The sequence below is a fragment of the Cherax quadricarinatus genome, chromosome 41 (genome assembly GCF_038502225.1).
Source record: "Cherax quadricarinatus isolate ZL_2023a chromosome 41, ASM3850222v1, whole genome shotgun sequence".
Classification (NCBI taxonomy): Eukaryota; Metazoa; Arthropoda; class Malacostraca; order Decapoda; family Parastacidae; genus Cherax; species Cherax quadricarinatus.
This window is the reverse complement of record NC_091332.1, coordinates 23,982,461-23,995,191: the sequence shown is the minus strand read 5'-3', so window position 1 is coordinate 23,995,191 and position 12,731 is coordinate 23,982,461. Positions and strand designations below refer to the sequence as shown.

The window sequence follows — 12,731 nt, the reverse complement described above, 5'->3', positions numbered from 1 at the left end:
GTGAAAGGGGTAACATGCTTTATGTGGCATGTTAAATTGGGTGAACACTTTTATGGTGCGTCAGAGGCAGAACATTGAACCAGGTAATATTGTGTTAATTGATACTGAGCAACTTCGAACATTGTGGCCTCTGGGCAAGGTAGTAACATTGTACTAAGATGCACAAGGTGTTGTCAGTAATATCAAAGTGGTCAGGCAAGTTTGTGTACCATTAATAAATTAATTCCCTTAGAATTAAATGTTGTTCTATCGTCAGGAGCTTGCAAAGTTGCAGAAAAGATTAGGATGCCCAAGCAAATACAGTCCCAAAGAACTTCATATATATATATATATATATATATATATATATATATATATATATATATATATATATATATATATATATATATATATATATATATATATATATATATATATGTGTCGTGCCGAATATGTAAAACTGGTCAATTAGCAAGAACTCATTTAAAATTAAGTCCTTTCTAAAATTTTCTCTTATACGTTTAAAGATATATTTTTTTCATTAATGTCGATGTAAAAATTTATAATTTTGCACCAAAAGAATCTTAGTAAACTTACCTAACCTTATTATAACAAGAACAATTTATTTTAGCCTAACCCAACTAAATATATTTTAGATTTGTTTACAATAATTTAATACTACTAAACAAACACAATGAAATATATTTTTTTCGTTAGGTTCAGAATGATTTTGGCGAAGTTATTGCATACACAAATTTTCACTTGTCCTATATGGCAAGATGAGCGTTGCTATTTAAGCCAAGATCGCAAGTTCTGCCTATTCGGCACGACATATATATATATATATATATATATATATATATATATATATATATATATATATATATATATATATATATATATATATATATATATATATATGTGTGTGTGTGTGTGTGTGTGTGTGTGTCGTGGAGAATAGGTAAAACTGGTCAATTAGCAAGAACTCATTTAAAATCAAGTCCTTTCTAAAGTTTTCTCTTATACATTTAAAGATATATTTTTTTCATTTATGTTAATATACCCTCAGTAACAGTCTGGTTGAACAGGCCCTCATCCACCATGAGGGCTGGTCACAGACCGGGCCGCGGGGGCGTTGACCCCCGAAACCCTCTCCAGGTATAATCCAGGTATATAAAAATTAATGATTTTGTACCATAACAACCTTAGGAAACTTACCTAACCTTATTATAACAAGCGCAATTTAATTTAGCCTAACCCAACTAAATATATTTTATACAAGTTTACAATAATTTAATAATAAACAAACACAATGAAATTAATTTTTTTTCTTAGATTCAGAATGATTTCTGCAAAATTATTGCATACAAAATTTTCGCTTGCCCTCTTCGGCAAGAAGTGCGTTGTTATTTAAGCCAAAATAGCAAGTTTTACTTATTCGGCACGACATATATGCATATATATATATATATATATATATATATATATATATATATATATATATATATATATATATATATATATATATATATATATATATATACACATATGTATACACGTCATTATTGTTTGCGATATTTTTTTTTTTTCGAAATGCTGTACATCCTAGGGGCATTCTGAGTATATTATATTTTATACATGTAGTAATCTGTAATAAAGAATCTCAATCTCTCAACAGTTTTCCCATTTGTGTTGTTTTACCAATGATATTCAACACTAGATATGAAATCATAAGTCAGATGGTACCTTGATTTATCTAGTTGAAGAATGAGGATGAGGTTAACAGTATCTTAAAATAAGGGTTTCTTGATAGTCCTTAAAGGCGCAATTTCCAGCGAGGTTTACAGTGTTGTTGAGGTTGGAGGTGTGCCAGGTAAACGCTCTTGAAAAGTCATTTAGATCAATATTTTAAGCGACTTGAAGGGTCTCTAGTTCAAGTTTGAAGATGATTCTCGCACAATTTAGTGAAGAATTATTTATTTTTTTTCAGGTTTTTGTAAATATGGGCTTGATTTATATTGACGTACAGACAGCAACACCACAGCACTGAAGGTAGAGCAACGCCCCGACCCTCTCTGTGTCTCCCTTAAAACTGAGGAGCTCCTGCTTCCTACACAATCACCGCGCCGGTATGTGTGTGTGTGCGTGTGTACTCACCTATTTATACTCACCTATTTGTGGTTGCAGGGGTCGATTCACAGCTCCTGGCCCCGCCTCTTCGCTGATTGCTACTAGGTCCTCTCTCTCCCTGCCCCATGAGCTCTATCATACCTCGCCTTAAAACTATGTATGGTTCCTGCCTCCACCACATCACTTTCTAGGCTATTCCATGGCCTGACTACTCTATGACTGAAGAAATACTTCCTAACATCCCTTTGATTCATCTGAGTCTTCAACTTCCAATTGTGACCTCTTGTGTCTGTGTCCCATCTCTGGAACATCCCGTCTTTGTCCACCTCGTCTATTCCGCACAGTATTTTATATGTCGTTATCATGTCTCCCCTGACCCTCCTGGCCTCCAAAGTCGTCAGGCCGATTTCCCTCAACCTTTCTTCATAGGACAATCCCCTTAGCTCTGGGACTAGTCTTGTTGCAAACCTTTGCACTTTCTCTAATTTCCTGACGTGCTTGACTAGGTGTGGATTCCAAACTTGTGCTGCATACTCCAGTATGGGCCTGACGTAGATGGTGTACAGAGTCTTAAACGAATCCTTACTGAGGTATCGGAACGCTATCCGTAGGTTTGCCAGGCGCCCGTATGCTGCAGCAGTTATCTGATTGATGTGCGCCTCAGGAGATATGCTCGGTGTTATACTCACCCCCAGATCTTTTTCCTTGAGTGAGGTTTGCAGTCTTTGGCCATCTAAACTATATTGTGTCTGCGGTCTTCTTTGCCCTTCCCCAATCTTCATGACTTTGCATTTGGCAGGGTTAAATTCAAGGAGCCAGTTGCTGGACCAGGCTTGTAGCCTGTCCAGGTCTCTTTGTAGTCCTGCCTGATCCTCATCTGATTTGATTCTTCTCATTAACTTCACATCGTCTGCAAACAAGGACACTTCTGAGTCTATCCCTTCCGTTATGTCGTTCACGTATACCAAGAACAGCACAGGTCCTAGGACTGACCCCTGTGGAACCCCGCTTGTCACAGGCGCCCACTCTGACACCTCGTCGCGTACCATGACTCGTTGTTGCCTCCCTGTCAGATATTCTCTGATCCATTGCAGTGCCTTTCCTGTTATGTGTGCCTGGTCCTCTAGCTTTTGCAGTAACCTCTTGTGAGGAACTGTGTCGAAAGCCTTCTTGCAGTCCAAAAATACGCAGTCGATCCACCCCTCTCTCTCTTGTCTTACTTCTGTCACCTTGTCATAAAACTCTAGTAGGTTTGTGACACAGGATTTTCCTTCCCTGAAACCGTGCTGGTTGTCAATTATACACTTGTTTCTTTCCAGGTGCCCCACCACTCTCCTCCTGATGATCTCCATGACCTTGCATACTATACACGTTAGTGATACAGGTCTGTAGTTTAGTGCCTCATGTCTGTCTCCCTTTTTAAAAATTGGGACTACATTTGCCATTTTCCATACCTCAGGGAGTTGCCCAGTTTCAAATGATGTGTTGAAGATCTTTGTTAATGGCTCACACAATATCTCTGCTCCCTCTTTAAGGACCCATGGAGAGATGTTGTCTGGTCCCACCGCCTTTGAGGTGTCAAGTTCGCATAGCAGCTTCTTCACCTCCTCCTTGGTTATATGTACCTCATCCAGCACTTGCTGGTGTGCCCCCCTGTTCTGATTTCTTGGAGTCCTACTGGTTTCCAATGTAAATACCTCTTTAAATCTTGTGTTGAGCTCCTGACATACCTCTCGGTCGTTTCTTGTGAATTCCCCATCACCCTTCCTCAGTCTGATTACCTGGTCCTTGACTGTTGTTTTCCTCCTGATGTGGCTGTACAACAGCTTCGGGTCAGTCTTTACTTTTGATGCTATGTCATTTTCATATTGTCTCTGAGCCTCCCTTCTTATCTGTGCATATTCGTTTCTGGCTCTTCGGCTGATTTCTTTATTTTCCTGAGTTCTCTGTCTTCTGTACCTTTTCCATTCTCTAGTACACCTAGTTTTTGCCTCCCTACACCTTTGGGTGAACCAAGGACTCGTTCTGTTCTTCCCATTATTTCTGTTTCCCTTGGGAACAAACCTCTCCTCTGCCTCCTTGCATTTTGTTGCTACATAGTCCATCATTTCTTGTACTGGTTTTCCTGTCAGTTCCCTCTCCCACTGAATGTCTTGAAGGAAGTTCCTCATGCCTGAGTAGTTCCCCCTTTTGTAGTTTGGTTTTTCCCAGCCTATTCCTGCTACTCTCTCCACTTGGAGCTCAACTATGTAGTCGAAGCACAGAACTACATGATCACTAGCGCCCAGGGGCCTTTCATACATGATACCCTCGATGTCCGAACTACTCATGGTGAATACAAGGTCCAGCCTTGCTGGTTCATCCTCTCCTCTCTCTCTCTGGTAGTGTCTCTAACATGTTGATGCATGAGGTTTTCCAGGACCACATCTATCATCTTGGCTCTCCATGTTTTGGGACCCCCATGGGGCTCCAGGTTTTCCCAGTCTATCTCCTTGTGATTGAAATCACCCATAACTAGTAACTTTGCTCCCCCCATGTGTGCTCTCCTGGCCACCTCGGCTAGTGTGTCGATCATTGCTCTGTTGCTCTCATCGTATTCTTCTCTTGGCCTCCTGCAGTTCTGTGGTGGGTTGTACATTACTGCAATTATCACCTTATGTCCCTCAGACTGGATTGTTCCTACTAAGTAGTCCCTTTCGCCCGTGCCATCCATTCCTTCCATTTTCTCAAAACCCCACTGGTTTTTAATGAGCAGTGCAACTCCTCCTCCCCCTCTCCTCCCTCTGTCTTTCCTGAGGATTTGATATCCGGATGGAAAGATTGAATCTGTTATTATTCTGGTGAGTTTTATTTCTGTGAGTGCTATTATGTCTGGGGATGTCTCTTTGATTCTTTCATGCCACTCCTCATACTTGTTTGTTATTCCATCTGCATTTGTATACCACACATTCAACTTCTTTTCTAAGACTGTGGTCTGGGAGGTATATTGGGGTTGGGGAAGTGGGAGATCTGGTAAGGAACTATGGGTTGTTGCTGTGGGGGTGAAGTTTGTAATGTAGTGGGTGGGGGCATTGGATGTGGCATGGGTGTTTTGATTTAGAGTGTTTGGTTGCACTGGGGTTGACCTGGTTGGGAGGCTTCTATAGAAAGTTGTGAGGGAGGCTGTATTTGATCTTCTTCCTGGGTCTGGGATCTCCTGTCTGTCTTCTCCATCCCCTCTCTTTCCTCCTTTCGCCTTTGTACCATCTCTCTCAGTTTCTTCCTTTCTTCTTGTGTTCTGTCGCGGTCGAGATACACCCTCCTGTATGCCGTCATGTCCCTTAATCGTGCTTTCTCCTGCAGGATCCTGGTCCGAGTCGCTTCAGCCTTGAAGGTCACTCTCACTGGCCGGGTTCTTTTTTTTACAAACCCCCCTATTCTCCGAAAATTTTCCAGCTGGGTCATATCGTCTTCTCCTATTGCTTTCATGATGCTTTCAATTGTTTTTTTTTCCCCTTGTTTTCTTGCTTCATATGTTTCCCCTTCGACTTCCTGGAGCCCATACACAAAGACTGACCTCACCCTTTCATTCTCCCACTGCATATCCCTGTGTATCCCCTCATTTAATTTGGTTTCCTCCACTGCAGCTTTCCTTTCATCAGTTTCACTGGCTAATGTACTTGGGCTCAGTGGCCTGTCATTTTCCCTTCTCGGCTTTCCCTGGGCTCTGCTGTGGTCTGTTAGGGCCTCCACATATAGCTTAGCTCTTTCATTTACTACAGTCTCCACTGATTGAGCTTATACATGCAGTTTTGCTCCTTCTTTCCCTACAGTTCTCTTATTTGTGGCTGAGGTAGCAGTCTCTGTTGTCAATCCCAAAATGTTCTTTAGTTCTTTAGGCTGTTTCAGATTTTTCAATTCCTCTTCTAAACTCTGTATCCTAGCTTCTGCTGCTTTGACATGCACCTCCCACTGTGTGTGTATGAGTTTGTGTATGTTAGTTACCATTTTGTCCTAGGCACATGTCGATTAGACACTAGGCCTGTTGTGTGTGTGTGTGTGTGTGTGTGTGTGTGTGTGTGTGTGTGTGTGTGTGTTGGTGTGTGTGTGTTGGTGTGTGTGTGTTGGTGTGTGTGTGTGTTGGTGTGTGTGTGTTGGTGTGTGTGTGTGTTGGTGTGTGTGTGTGTTGGTGTGTGTGTGTGTTGGTGTGTGTGTGTTGGTGTGTGTGTTGGTGTGTGTGTGTTGGTGTGTGTGTGTGTTGGTGTGTGTGTGTTGGTGTGTGTGTGTTGGTGTGTGTGTGTGTTGGTGTGTGTGTGTGTTGGTGTGTGTGTGTGTTGGTGTGTGTGTGTGTTGGTGTGTGTGTGTGTTGGTGTGTGTGTGTGTTGGTGTGTGTGTGTTGGTGTGTGTGTGTTGGTGTGTGTGTGTGTGTTGGTGTGTGTGTGTGTTGGTGTGTGTGTGTGTTGGTGTGTGTGTGTGTTGGTGTGTGTGTGTGTGTGTTGGTGTGTGTGTGTGTGTGTTGGTGTATGTGTGTGTGTGTGTGTGTGTGTGTGTGTGTGTGTGTGTGTGTGTGCTCACCTAGTTGTACTCACCTAGTTGAGGTTGCAGGGGTCGAGTCCAAGCTCCTGGCCCCGCCTCTTCACTGGTCGCTACTAGGTCACTCTCCCTGAACCATGAGCTTTATCGTACCTCAGCTTAAAGCTATGTATGGATCCTGACTCCACTACATCGCTTCCCAAACTATTCCACTTCCTGACTACTCTGTGGCTGAAGAAATACTTCCTAACATCCCTTTGATTCATCTGTGTCTTCAACTTCCAACTGTGTCCCCTTGTTACTGTGTCCAGTCTCTGGAACATCCTGTCTTTGTCCACCTTGTCAATTCCTCTCAGTATTTTGTAAGTCGTTATCATGTCCCCCCTATCTCTCCTGTCCTCCACTGTCGTCAGGTTGATTTCCCTTAACCTCTTCTCATAGGACATACCTCTTAGCTCTAGGACTAGTCTTGTTGCAAACCTTTGCACTTTCTCTAGTTTCTTTACATGCTTGGCTAGGTGTGGGTTCCAAACTGGTGCCGCATACTCCAATATGGGCCTAACGTACACGGTGTACAGGGTCCTGAACGATTCCTTATTAAGATGTCGGAATGCTGTTCTGAGGTTTGCCAGGCGCCATGTGTGTGTGTGTGTGTGTGTGTGTGTGTGTGTTTATGTGTGTGTGTGTGTGTGTGTGTGTTTATGTGTGTGTGTGTGTGTGAATTTGTATGTGTGTGTGTGTGTGTGTGTGTGTGTGTGTGTGTATGTGTACTCACCTATTTGTGGTTGCAGGGGTCGAGTCTCAGCTCCTGGCCCATCCTCTTCACCGGTTGCTACTGGGCCCTCTCTCTCCCCGCTCCATGAGCTTTATCAAACCTCGTCTTAAAACTGTGTATGGTTCCTGCCTCCACTACGTCATTTTCTAGGCTATTCCACTGCCTTACAACTCTATGACTGAAGAAATACTTCCTACTATCTCCCTGACTCATTTGTGTCTTCAACTTCCAATTGTGGCCTCTTGTTTCTGTGTCCCCTCCCTGGAACATCCTGTCTTTGTCCACCTTGTCTATTCCACGCAGTATTTTATATGTCGTTATCATGTCTCCCCTGACCCTCCTGTCCTCCAGTGTCGTCAGGCCGATTTCCCTTTATCTTTCTTCATAGGACATTCCCCTTAGCTCTGGAACTAACCTTGTCGCAAACCTTTGTACTTTCTCTAGTTTCTTGACGTGCTTTATCAAGTGCGGGTTCCAAACAGGTGCTGCATACTCCAGTATGGGCCTGACATACACGGTGTACAGTGTCTTGAATGATTCCTTACTAAGGTATCGGAATGCTGTTCTCAGGTTTGCCAGGCGCCCATATGCTGCAGCAGTTATCTGATTGATGTGTGCTTCCGGAGACATGCTCGGTGTTATACTCACCCCAAGATCTTTCTCCTTGAGTGAGGTTTGCAGTCTTTGGACACCTAGCCTATACTCTGTCTGTGGTCTTCTGTGCCCTTCCCCTATCTTCATGACTTTGCATTTGGCAGGATTAAATTCGAGAAGCCATTTGCTGGACCAGGTGTCCAGTCTGTCCAGGTCTCTTTGAAGTCCTGCCTGGTCCTCATCAGATTTAATTCTCCTCATTAACTTCACATCATCTGCAAACAGGGACACTTCTGAGTCTAACCCTTCCATCATGTCGTTCACCTATACCAAAAATAGCACTGGTCCTAGGACCGACCCCTGTGGGACCCCGCTCGTCACAGGTGCCCACTGTGATACATCATTACGTACCATGACTCGTTGTTGCCTCCCTGTCAGGTATTCTCTGATCCATTGCAGTGCCCTTCCTGTTATATGCGCCTGATGCTCTAGCTTCTGCACTAATCTCTTGTGAGGAACTGTGTCAAAGGCCTTCTTGCAATCCAAGAAGATGCAATCAACCCACCCCTCTCTCTCGTGTCTTACTTCTGTTATTTTATCATAAAACTCCAGAAGGTTTGTGACACAAGATTTGCCTTCCGTGAATCCGTGCTGGTTGGCATTTATACTCCTGTTCCGTTCCAGATGTGTGTGTGTGTGTGTGTGTGTGTGTGTGTGTGTGTGTGTGTGTGTGTGTGTGTGTGTGTGTGTGTGTGTGTGTGTGTGTGAATTTGTATGTGTGTGTGTGTGTGTGTGTGTGTGTGTGTGTGTGTGTGTGTGTGTGTGTGTGTGTGTGTGTGTGTGTGTGTGTGTGTGTGTGTGTGTGACTCAACAATCAATATTTGCACCAATAACTCACTACAGTTGTGACCGGGTGTGGAAGTGTGAATTGCTCATTACACTATAATTTGTTCATGATTGTAGCCATGTATAAACGTAAGTAACCATTCTTACAGTATTCATTACCTTTGTAACTTGTGAGTTCATTACCTTTGTAACTTGTGAGTTCATTACCTTGTACCTAGTTCAGCCATCCAAACTTTGGAGCCCGGTCCCTGGATCCATTACGTACCTCTGTAATCTGTAAATACCTTTGTAACTTGTCATGATTGTGACTAGACCTGGTCACAGACCGGGCCGCGGGGGCGTTGACCCCCGAAACTCTCTCCAGGTAAACTCCAGACCTACCCGGAGTTCATTACCTTTGTAATTTGTGAGTTCATTACCTTTGTAAATTATGAATTCATTACCTCTGTAACTTGCTGAGCTATCAAAACTTTGGAGTCCAGTCCCTGGACCAATTATGTACCTCTGTAATCTTTTGACTACCGCCCACAGGATGGGTATGGGGTGCATAATAAACATATTAAACTAACTGGTAGTGCTGCTGTTGTCGTACAGAGTGATGGCTCTCTTAAAGAAATTGGAGCACGCATCAATAATTGGGCCTCTACCCTTCAGACAGAACTGTTTGCCATACTCCTTGCACTGAAATGCATCTATGTATCAAAGATTGACAGTTTAATTGTAACTGATTCTCTGTCATCCATAAATGCTCTCAACTCATTAAGCATAAATTGTGGCATGCTTGTGTCAGAAGCCAGACACAGGTATGGTAGGATTGTGGACAGTGGAGTCAGAGTGCACATGCTGCGGATTCCATCTCACATTGGTCTTCAGATGCATGATGGAACTGATAAATTGGCTAAGCTGTATGCTTTCAAAGAGGGAGTAGATTACAATCTTGGCTTGTCAGGTAGTAGTTTGAAAACCATAATACGAAAAGAACTTCAAATGAACTTTATTGACTTAAGACTTAGGGAGATTGACACAAGTCAGTCCATCTACCATCATTCCATCATGCAGGAGGAGCCACATGTCTATGGTGCATCCAACAAAATAAGCAGACTCTTGGGTGTCACTACTGCCCGGCTCCGGCTGGGTTACAAGTATCTTTGGCAGGTTAAATCACCACCACCAGATGTAGACCAAACGAAATGTAAACTTTGCCAGATGGATTATTGTCACACCCTGCGTCATTATGTACTGGAGTGTGATCAAATTAATGAATTTAGAAACAACTCACTCAGAAGTGTTCAAGAAATGGCAAAGTATTTTATCCACAGTGGTATATTGCAGACCATTCTGGAGAAATACCCTTGCTAGCTGTAAATAAAGCATTACCACATACGTGCATGTGTGTGTGTGTGTGTGTGTGTGTGTGTGTGTGTGTGTGTGTGTGTGTGTGTGTGTGTGTGTGTGTGTGTGTGTGTGTGTGTGTGTTTGTGTGTATGTGTATGAGTGTGTGTGTGTGTGTGTGTGTGTGTGTGTGTGTGTGTGTGTGTGTGTGTGAGTATGAGTGTGTGTGTGTGTATGAGTGTGTGTGTGTGTGTATAAGTGTGTGTGCGTGTGTGTGTATGAGTTTGTGTATGTACTCACCTATTTGTACTCACCTATTTGTGGTTGCAGGGGTCGATTCATAGTTCCTGGCCCCGCCTCTTCACTGATTGCTACTAGATCCTCTCTCTCCCTGCTCCATGAGCTTTATCATACCTCGCCTTAAAACTATGTATGGTTCCCGCCTCCACTACTTCACTTTCTAGACTATTCCACGACTTGACTACTCTATGACTGAAGAAATACTTCCTAACATCCCTTTGATTCATCTGAGTCTTCAACTTTCAATTGTGACCTCTTGTGTCTGTGTCCCATCTCTGGAACATCCTGTCTTTGTCCACCTTGTCTATTCCGCGCAGTATTTTATATGTCGTTATCATGTCTCCCCTGACCCTCCTGGCCTCCAGTGTCGTCAGGCCGATTTCCCTCAACCTTTCTTCGTAGGACAATCCCCGTAGCTCTGGGACTAGTCTTGTTGCAAACCTTTGCACTTTCTCTAATTTCTTGACGTGCTTGACTAGGTGTGGATTCCAAACTGGTGCTGCATACCCCAGTATGGGCCTGACGTAAATGGTATACAGTGTCTTGAACGACTCCTTACTGAGGTATCGGAACGCTATCCGTAGGTTTGCCAGGCGCCCGTATGCTGCAGCAGTTATCTGATTTATGTGCGCCTCAGGAGATATGCTCGGTGTTATACTCACCCCCAGATCTTTTTCCTTGAGTGAGGTTTGCAGGCTTTGGCCATCTAAACTATATTGTGTCTGCGGTCTTCTTTGCCCTTCCCCAATCTTCATGACTTTGCATTTGGCAGGGTTAAACTCAAGGAGCCAGTTGCTGGACCAGGCTTGTAGCCTGTCCAGGTCTCTTTGTAGTCCTGCCTGATCCTCATCCGATTTAATTCTTCTCATTAACTTCACATCATCTGCAAACAAGGACACTTCTGAGTCTATCCCTTCCGTTATGTCGTTCCCATATACCAAGAACAGCACAGGTCCTAGGACTGACCCCTGTGGAACCCCGCTTGTCACAAGCGCCCACTCTGACACCTCGTCACGTACCATGACTCGTTGTTTCCTCCCTGTCAGATATTCTCTGATTCATTGCAGTGCCTTTCCTGTTATGTGTGCCTGATCTTCAAGCTTTTTCAGTAACCTCTTGTGAGGAACTGTGTCGAAGGCCTTTTTGCAGTCCAAAAAAATGCAGTCGATCCACCCCTCTCTCTCTTGTCTTACTTCTGTCACCTTGTCATAAAACTCTAGTAGGTTTGTGACACAGGATTTTCCTTCCCTGAAACCATGCTGGTTGTCAATTATACACTTGTTTCTTTCCAGGTGCTCCACCACTCTCCTCCTGATGATCTTCTCCATGACCTTGCATACTATACACGTTAGTGATACAGGTCTGTAGTTTAGTGCCTCATGTCTGTCTCCCTTTTTAAAAATTGGGACTACATTTGCCATCTTCCATACCTCAGGGAGTTGCCCAGTTTCAAATGATGTGTTGAAGATCTTTGTTAATGGCACACACAATATCTCTGCTCCCTCTTTAAGGACCCACGGAGAGATGTTGTCTGGTCCCACCGCCTTTGAGGTGTCAAGTTCGCATAGCAGCTTCTTCACTTCCTCCTTGGTTATATGTACCTCATCCAGCACTTGCTGTTGTACCCCCCTGTTCTGATTTCCTGGAGTCCTACTGGTTTCCACTGTAAATACTTCTTTAAATCTCGTGTTGAGCTCCTGACATACCTCTCGGTCGTTGCTTGTGAATTCCCCATCACCCTTCCTCAGTCTGATTACCTGGTCCTTGACTGTGTGTGTGTGTGTGTGTGTGTGTGTGTGTGTGTGTGTGTGTGTGTGTGTGTGTGTGTGTGTGTGTGTGTGATTATGTGTGTGTGTGTATGAATTTGTATGTGTGTGTGTGTGAGAGAGAGAGAGAGAGAGACTCAGCAATCAACATTTGCACCAATAACTCACTACAGTTGTCAGTTTAGTTAGTTTAATATGTTTATTATGCACCCCATACCCATCCTGTGGGCGGTAGTCAAAAGATTACAGAGGTACATAATTGGTCCAGGGACTGGACTCCAAAGTTTTGATAGCTGAGCAAGTTACAGAGGTAATGAACTCACAATTTACAAAGGTAATGAACTCACAATTTACAAAGGTAATGAACTCACAATTTACAAAGGTAATGAACTCCAGGTAAGTCTGGTCACAATCATGACAAGTTACAAAGGTATTTACAGATTACAGAGGTACGTAATGGGTCCAGGGACTGGGCCCCCAAAGTTTTGATAGCTGAA

The 12,731-nt window shown here is 43.4% G+C and overlaps 1 protein-coding gene across 4 annotated transcripts in view; it reads right to left on the bottom strand.

Annotated features, from left to right (window-relative positions):
- The window catches only part of LOC128695938 (uncharacterized), a 101,289-nt gene extending 99,202 nt beyond the window's left edge, over window positions 1–2,087 (bottom strand). For 3 of the 4 annotated variants that reach the window (XM_070093090.1, XM_070093087.1, XM_070093089.1), the window contains exon 1: window positions 1,726–2,087. The gene's annotated coding sequence lies outside the window, so the exon portion shown is untranslated. The remainder of the gene's footprint in view (window positions 1–1,725) is intronic. The other variant, XM_070093091.1, reaches the window with a different exon arrangement.
- Between the last annotated feature and the right edge of the window lie 10,644 nt (window positions 2,088–12,731).